We start from the raw sequence: 8557 nt of genomic DNA, 5'->3' as shown, positions 1-8557 counted from the left end.
ATCGCAGGCTCTAAGCAATATCCCACATAGCGGGACCCCACATAGCGGGCAAATAAGCGCATACCAGAATATCCCACATAGCGGGACCCCACATAGCGGGCAAATCAGCGCATACCCTTTACCATTTCTGGCAAAGGTCCAGACAATCCCACACACCAGAGTACAAAAGGGCAGTTTCAACAATAAGTAGCATATATCGGAAGCACACGCGGAACAACAAACGTACATGTGCCTTTACGAGTCAAATAGGATGCAAGGAACAAATCTCTCACAAATGTATTCAGATTTGGAAACGAAATGAAAGCAAGAGCATTCAAGGATTCCAAACAATCATATATAGCTCAATTCAAATAAGAAGATTTGATGAATTCAATGTCCAAAGGAATGAAACTGGAATAGGCACATATCGAAAGCAAATGCGGAACAATAGGATATACATGTGCCTATATGAGTCAATACGATATAGCATAAACGTTACACAACAGTTTTCAAGAATGCAATAATTTTAAGGACAAGAGCATACAAGAATTCAAAGCAGTAATATGAAGCTCAATTGAATGAGAAAGCTAAAGGATATCAATTTCCAAAGGAATGAAACCAGAATATGAGAAATCGACCAATGCTCGATTTCTGGCAGAATATAGAAGGCACATTGAACAAATGATTCAAACTATCAATCGTGCTCCAATTTACTCAGAAATAATCATTGGATTATACTTTCAGATAAGACAGACTTCATATGAATTGAGCTGTCCAACAGAGAGAGTTACAAATGATTTGGTAAGCAAGAGTCGTAGAACAAAATCTCCGTTGGCAGAATTCATAATGTCAGATTCAACAGATAACTGGCCAGGTGTTTGGATTCCAAATCTTTCAATCCATATATCAAAGAAAGGTCTACAAGTTTAGTTTCCAATGAAATCACTTTTGAACAAATCAGAGTTTCCAACAAAGACTAATAGGCAGCTCGGTATCAAAAGGTCAGAATCTCAAAAGTTGCACAGATTCGAATCGTTACGTCTAAACAGGAGATATAACAAATGCAAGGCTAGAACAAATCAAAGTTCCTCATATTCAAAGCAAATGTAGAGATAAAAATGGCAGTGAGGAAAGATCAGGATATTTGCAATAAGACATATCAGAGCAATTATAGGAGAAACGATCAGGGAACTTGCAATAGAAAGGATCGAAACATTTGCAATAGAAAGGATCGAAACAAGCGGGAAACTTGCCTTTCAAATATTTTGATCTGAATATCCAAGGAAGGTGTCAATCCAATCTTTCTACTTTTCCTCCGTGTCCTCTCTCTGTTTCGTTTTGTGCTCCCGTTTTCTTCCTTTCTTCGTAACTACATCACGTGTCGAACATCGAGGCACAGTCACCTGCTCTCTCTTACTCTCATTCCTTCTTTTTCTTTCCCAAACACAGCTGCCACAGCTGCCGCTGCCACAATCGCAGCCACGACCGCAACTGCGGTCACAACCGCAGCCCCCTTCCACTGCACTATTTCCTTCTTCCCTTCTCTCGTTCCTACTCTTTCTCTTTCCCAAAAGCAGCTACTGCAGCTATTGCAGCCACCACCGCTGCCGCAGCTACCGCAGCCAACGTCGCAGCCGCAGCCGGAGTCGCAGCCACGGCCGCAGCCACCACACTCGCAGCCTCTTCTTCCTCCCCTGCTCATCTTCCTCTCCTTCTTCTCTTCCAACTGCAGCTGCCATCGCCGCAGCCGTAGCCCCTTCTCTTCTTCCTCTCCTTCCCTTCTTCCTTTCTCTTCTTCTTCCTTTCCTTCTCTTCTTTCCCAGCTGCATGCTGCAGTCGCAGCCTCAGCCACGGCCACAGCCTTTTCTTCCTCCCCTGCTCATCTTCCTCTCCTTCTTCTCTTCCAACTGCAGCTGCCATCGCCGCAGCCGCAGCCCCTACTCTTCTTCCTCTCCTTCCCTTCTTCCTTTCTCTTCTTCTTTCCCTGCCACAGCTGCAGCTGCCACAACCGCAGCCGCAGCTACTTTCTTCCCTTCTCCTCTTCCTTTTCCTTCCTTTCTTCTTCTTCTCTTCTTCTCCTTCCTCCCCTTCTTCTCCCCGACGTCACCCACACCCTCTCCTCTGTTTCGTCTGCAGGAAACAGAGGTATCACAACCTCTTCCCCTGCTTCCTCTTCCTCTTCTCTTCCTCTTCTTCTTCTTCTCCTCTTCGAACGCCCCACACCTCTCCTCTGTTTCCACCTGCAGGAAACAGAGGTGCTGCAGCCCTAGCTGCTGCCACCTCTCGCTCCTCTCCCTCTTCCCTCTCTTTTCCCTCTTCTTCTCCTCTTCCCTTTTCCTCCCCAACCCCACACACCTCCTCGCTGCAGCCTTGCCGCAGCTATCCTCTTCTCTTCTTCTTCTTCTTCTTCTTCTCTTCTCCCTCTTCTTCCTCTCTTCTTCTCCCCACGCCCCACAGCTTCTCGCTGCAGCCCTCGCTGCAGCCACCTCCTCTTCTTCTTCTTCTCCTTCTTCTTCTTCTCTTCTCCCTCTTCTTCCTCTCTTCTTCCTCCTCTCTTCTTTTCCCTCTTCTTCTTCTTCTTCTTCTTCTCTTCTCCCTCTTCTTCCTCTCTTCTTCTACCACTCTCCTTCTTGTCCTCACGCCCCACCGCTCTCTCTGTTTCTGGAAGAAACAGAGTGCGTGGGAGGCGGTGGGATAATACCGAATTTTCGGTTTTCCCTTTTTTTTTCTTTTTTGCAACTTAGCAGTTTAGTCCTTGTAATTTCTATATTTACATATAAGTCCTCCAATTTACATATAAATCTTTATTAATAATTTTTTAAAAGCGAGGGATATTACACTCTCCCCCCCTTAAAAGAAAATTTAGTCCTCTAAATTGATCATAGCTCAATCGATGAAAAGATGAGGATTATGATATCTCTATTTCCTCCTCCTACTCTTAAATAGTTTCATCAATACAATACAATTACATAATTATCCACGAGCGACCGAAATATTCTCCTCCTTGATCCTCAATAGACGGTAACCCGACTTTCAAGCAATTTTTCTAAAAATACTTGCGCACCCTACAGTTAATCAAGCAAGTCGTTACTTCAGGAAATACTCATTTTTGATTGTCACCTGATTCAATTGTCTATAATCATTACAAAACCTCAATGTTCCATACATCTTTTTAACTAACACCGGAGCACCCCATGATGAAATATTAAGCCAAATAAAATCCTCATTTAATAATCCTTGTAGTTGCTTTTCCAATTCCACTTACTCAAATGATATCTTTCTGTAGAGAGGCTTAGATATTGGGATTGTCCCAAGGACCAAATCAAAAGCAAGATCACATTTGTAGGTAATCCAAACAAGTCATCCTGGAATACATTAGGAAAGGAGATAAATAATGTCCAATACTCTCAAAATAAAAGATCGGCTGATCAAATATGCAAAAAGTGATCATTTGTTATATACCAATCCATACTGGTATGATAAGAAGATAGCCAATGCATACCAAGTATAATATCATAACTCCAAATCTCTAGGAGAACTAAATCAGCCAAAGTTCAAGTTCTCCAACAAAAATCAGACAAGAGGACCAGATTCAAGTTCGTTATCAAAGAATCTCCAATGATTGTACTTACATATATCACATAATACAGTGGTCTAGGTTGAATACCCAAATGATAGGCAACATGTTACGAATCAAATCGTAGATAGAACCCATGTTCAAACAAATATTTGCATTCTTTCATAAACATGCATAATACCTTTGACCACTAATTCATAAGTTTCAGAATCATATTCAGTGATAGCATACACTCTGACATGGGCTGATGATTTATGAGGCAGTGACTCTTTCTTCTTGTTCAAAGGGCGGTCTTTTATTTTATGATCCAACTTTCTACAAGCAAAATAGACTCCAATCACCCGAAACACAAATTTGTTTCATAATTTAACTTATAATTCACACATGATTGAGTCTTTTGTGATGACTTCCCATTTCAAATCCAAAGGTCTTGACCCTCTTGTTATTACTTTTTGATTCATTTCCAATCATATTTTTATTGCTAAACTTATCCTTATCATTCTTGCCACATATCTCCAAAAATTCTTTTCATTGTTGCCAATAATAATCAGCCTCTACTTCCAATATAAGGTAGCAAAAGAAATCTTTTGATCATTAGAACAATTTTGTATATCAAACATCTTCTCCATTTGCATCATCCATTTTTCTACCACCAATGAAATTAGGTTCATCATGCTTCTGCTACGCCACTCTGATTGAATATCCCCGATCAATCCTTTCATTCCCCTTAATTAATCAGAAACAAATGAAATAGGAGGACCAAATGTCCTCATCATCCTAGATCCCTAAAATGCATCAAAGAAAATTTTCACCAATCACTATAGTTCACTAGACCTCAATATATTTTGCACGTCAACATATCAAATATTTCAGTAATCCTCAAACCATGCTCTGATACCACCTCTGTCACGCCCCTCAAATATATCCATGATTTTTAAAACAATTTCATCACAGACCAATCCAGGATCCAAACTAACGTTTGAGGACACTGAAAAACATTCAATCAAATTCACATCCATAAAACCTGTGTATTTTAAAATCATATATCACATCACTCGATAATTCACATTTATGGCAACCCAAGCCAACTTGACAAACATGAACAACATTTATAAATCCACAAGCTAAATAAATTATACAATCAGAACTCCAACTATTCACCACAAGTTCATATCGTCATAAATTAGACTTAACATTCCGAAATTCCAAATAAGAGAGATCTTCTAACACTTTTACACAGTATATCCATTTCGATTCATCGACAACATTTCATTACATACAAAACATACTTATACAACAATATCATAATAACCACCCAGACTTGCCCATAATTCTGAATAGCTATCCATGGCCTCAGCCCAAATCAACATCTCGAAGAGTGACAAGCTGACCTGAAAGATTTATATAACAACGGAGTGAGTCAAAAACGACTCAGCAAGTGACAAAGCATATTCAGAACAAAAGGAACGGTTTCAAACGAGTAAGGTATCATAATGCAAGGCAGAATACAAGAATTCTCAAGGATACCATCTCAATAGATACCAAATCATACGTATCATGTCATTCAAAACATATTTGATCCATAACGAATGGAGCATAGAGTAATTGGAACATATCAATGGCAGATAGGACATTTCAGAACATATCAGTTCATAGCAAATGGAGCACAGAGTAATTGGAGCATATCAATGGCAGATTAAATGTTCCGGAGCATATCAACGACATATGGAACATTTCGAAGCATATTATCAGTGAATGAAGCATTTCAGAGCATAACAAAAACAAATATCGTACAGAAGCTCAAACGTCGTCTTTGACGTTGCAAACATATCAATCTTATCCAAAGCATGTACAGAAACATATAACCAAAGCTCTGGATATCATATCAAACATACAGAAGGTGTAGTGGGATCTCAGTCAGAATGTGATTCATCCATTTCTGAATGACCACCTGACAAAAGTCTCCCACGTCTGGGAGCTCCATCCACCCACGTCTAGGTGAAGTCAAAGGGGGCCGGCAGAGCATCGCAGGCTCTAAGCAATATCCCACATAGCGGGACCCCACATAGCGGGCAAATAAGCGCATACCAGAATATCCCACATAGCGGGACCCCACATAGCGGGCAAATCAGCGCATACCCTTTACCATTTCTGGCAAAGGTCCAGACAATCCCACACACCAGAGTACAAAAGGGCAGTTTCAACAATAAGTAGCATATATCGGAAGCACACGCGGAACAACAAACGTACATGTGCCTTTACGAGTCAAATAGGATGCAAGGAACAAATCTCTCACAAATGTATTCAGATTTGGAAACGAAATGAAAGCAAGAGCATTCAAGGATTCCAAACAATCATATATAGCTCAATTCAAATAAGAAGATTTGATGAATTCAATGTCCAAAGGAATGAAACTGGAATAGGCACATATCGAAAGCAAATGCGGAACAATAGGATATACATGTGCCTATATGAGTCAATACGATATAGCATAAACGTTACACAACAGTTTTCAAGAATGCAATAATTTTAAGGACAAGAGCATACAAGAATTCAAAGCAGTAATATGAAGCTCAATTGAATGAGAAAGCTAAAGGATATCAATTTCCAAAGGAATGAAACCAGAATATGAGAAATCGACCAATGCTCGATTTCTGGCAGAATACAGAAGGCACATTGAACAAATGATTCAAACTATCAATCGTGCTCCAATTTACTCAGAAATAATCATTGGATTATACTTTCAGATAAGACAGACTTCATATGAATTGAGCTGTCCAACAGAGAGAGTTACAAATGATTTGGTAAGCAAGAGTCGTAGAACAAAATCTCCGTTGGCAGAATTCATAATGTCAGATTCAACAGATAACTGGCCAGGTGTTTGGATTCCAAATCTTTCAATCCATATATCAAAGAAAGGTCTACAAGTTTAGTTTCCAATGAAATCACTTTTGAACAAATCAGAGTTTCCAACAAAGACTAATAGGCAGCTCGGTATCAAAAGGTCAGAATCTCAAAAGTTGCACAGATTCGAATCGTTACGTCTAAACAGGAGATATAACAAATGCAAGGCTAGAACAAATCAAAGTTCCTCATATTCAAAGCAAATGTAGAGATAAAAATGGCAGTGAGGAAAGATCAGGATATTTGCAATAAGACATATCAGAGCAATTATAGGAGAAACGATCAGGGAACTTGCAATAGAAAGGATCGAAACATTTGCAATAGAAAGGATCGAAACAAGCGGGAAACTTGCCTTTCAAATATTTTGATCTGAATATCCAAGGAAGGTGTCAATCCAATCTTTCTACTTTTCCTCCGTGTCCTCTCTCTGTTTCGTTTTGTGCTCCCGTTTTCTTCCTTTCTTCGTAACTACATCACGTGTCGAACATCGAGGCACAGTCACCTGCTCTCTCTTACTCTCATTCCTTCTTTTTCTTTCCCAAACACAGCTGCCACAGCTGCCGCTGCCACAATCGCAGCCACGACCGCAACTGCGGTCACAACCGCAGCCCCCTTCCACTGCACTATTTCCTTCTTCCCTTCTCTCGTTCCTACTCTTTCTCTTTCCCAAAAGCAGCTACTGCAGCTATTGCAGCCACCACCGCTGCCGCAGCTACCGCAGCCAACGTCGCAGCCGCAGCCGGAGTCGCAGCCACGGCCGCAGCCACCACACTCGCAGCCTCTTCTTCCTCCCCTGCTCATCTTCCTCTCCTTCTTCTCTTCCAACTGCAGCTGCCATCGCCGCAGCCGTAGCCCCTTCTCTTCTTCCTCTCCTTCCCTTCTTCCTTTCTCTTCTTCTTCCTTTCCTTCTCTTCTTTCCCAGCTGCATGCTGCAGTCGCAGCCTCAGCCACGGCCACAGCCTTTTCTTCCTCCCCTGCTCATCTTCCTCTCCTTCTTCTCTTCCAACTGCAGCTGCCATCGCCGCAGCCGCAGCCCCTACTCTTCTTCCTCTCCTTCCCTTCTTCCTTTCTCTTCTTCTTTCCCTGCCACAGCTGCAGCTGCCACAACCGCAGCCGCAGCTACTTTCTTCCCTTCTCCTCTTCCTTTTCCTTCCTTTCTTCTTCTTCTCTTCTTCTCCTTCCTCCCCTTCTTCTCCCCGACGTCACCCACACCCTCTCCTCTGTTTCGTCTGCAGGAAACAGAGGTATCACAACCTCTTCCCCTGCTTCCTCTTCCTCTTCTCTTCCTCTTCTTCTTCTTCTCCTCTTCGAACGCCCCACACCTCTCCTCTGTTTCCACCTGCAGGAAACAGAGGTGCTGCAGCCCTAGCTGCTGCCACCTCTCGCTCCTCTCCCTCTTCCCTCTCTTTTCCCTCTTCTTCTCCTCTTCCCTTTTCCTCCCCAACCCCACACACCTCCTCGCTGCAGCCTTGCCGCAGCTATCCTCTTCTCTTCTTCTTCTTCTTCTTCTTCTCTTCTCCCTCTTCTTCCTCTCTTCTTCTCCCCACGCCCCACAGCTTCTCGCTGCAGCCCTCGCTGCAGCCACCTCCTCTTCTTCTTCTTCTCCTTCTTCTTCTTCTCTTCTCCCTCTTCTTCCTCTCTTCTTCCTCCTCTCTTCTTTTCCCTCTTCTTCTTCTTCTTCTTCTTCTCTTCTCCCTCTTCTTCCTCTCTTCTTCTACCACTCTCCTTCTTGTCCTCACGCCCCACCGCTCTCTCTGTTTCTGGAAGAAACAGAGTGCGTGGGAGGCGGTGGGATAATACCGAATTTTCGGTTTTCCCTTTTTTTTTCTTTTTTGCAACTTAGCAGTTTAGTCCTTGTAATTTCTATATTTACATATAAGTCCTCCAATTTACATATAAATCTTTATTAATAATTTTTTAAAAGCGAGGGATATTACACTCTCCCCCCCTTAAAAGAAAATTTAGTCCTCTAAATTGATCATAGCTCAATCGATGAAAAGATGAGGATTATGATATCTCTATTTCCTCCTCCTACTCTTAAATAGTTTCATCAATACAATACAATTACATAATTATCCACGAGCGACCGAAATATTC

This window comes from Musa acuminata, unplaced genomic scaffold (genome assembly GCF_036884655.1).
Source record: "Musa acuminata AAA Group cultivar baxijiao unplaced genomic scaffold, Cavendish_Baxijiao_AAA HiC_scaffold_1126, whole genome shotgun sequence".
Lineage (NCBI taxonomy): Eukaryota > Viridiplantae > Streptophyta > Magnoliopsida > Zingiberales > Musaceae > Musa > Musa acuminata.
This window is presented reverse-complemented; position numbering follows the sequence as displayed.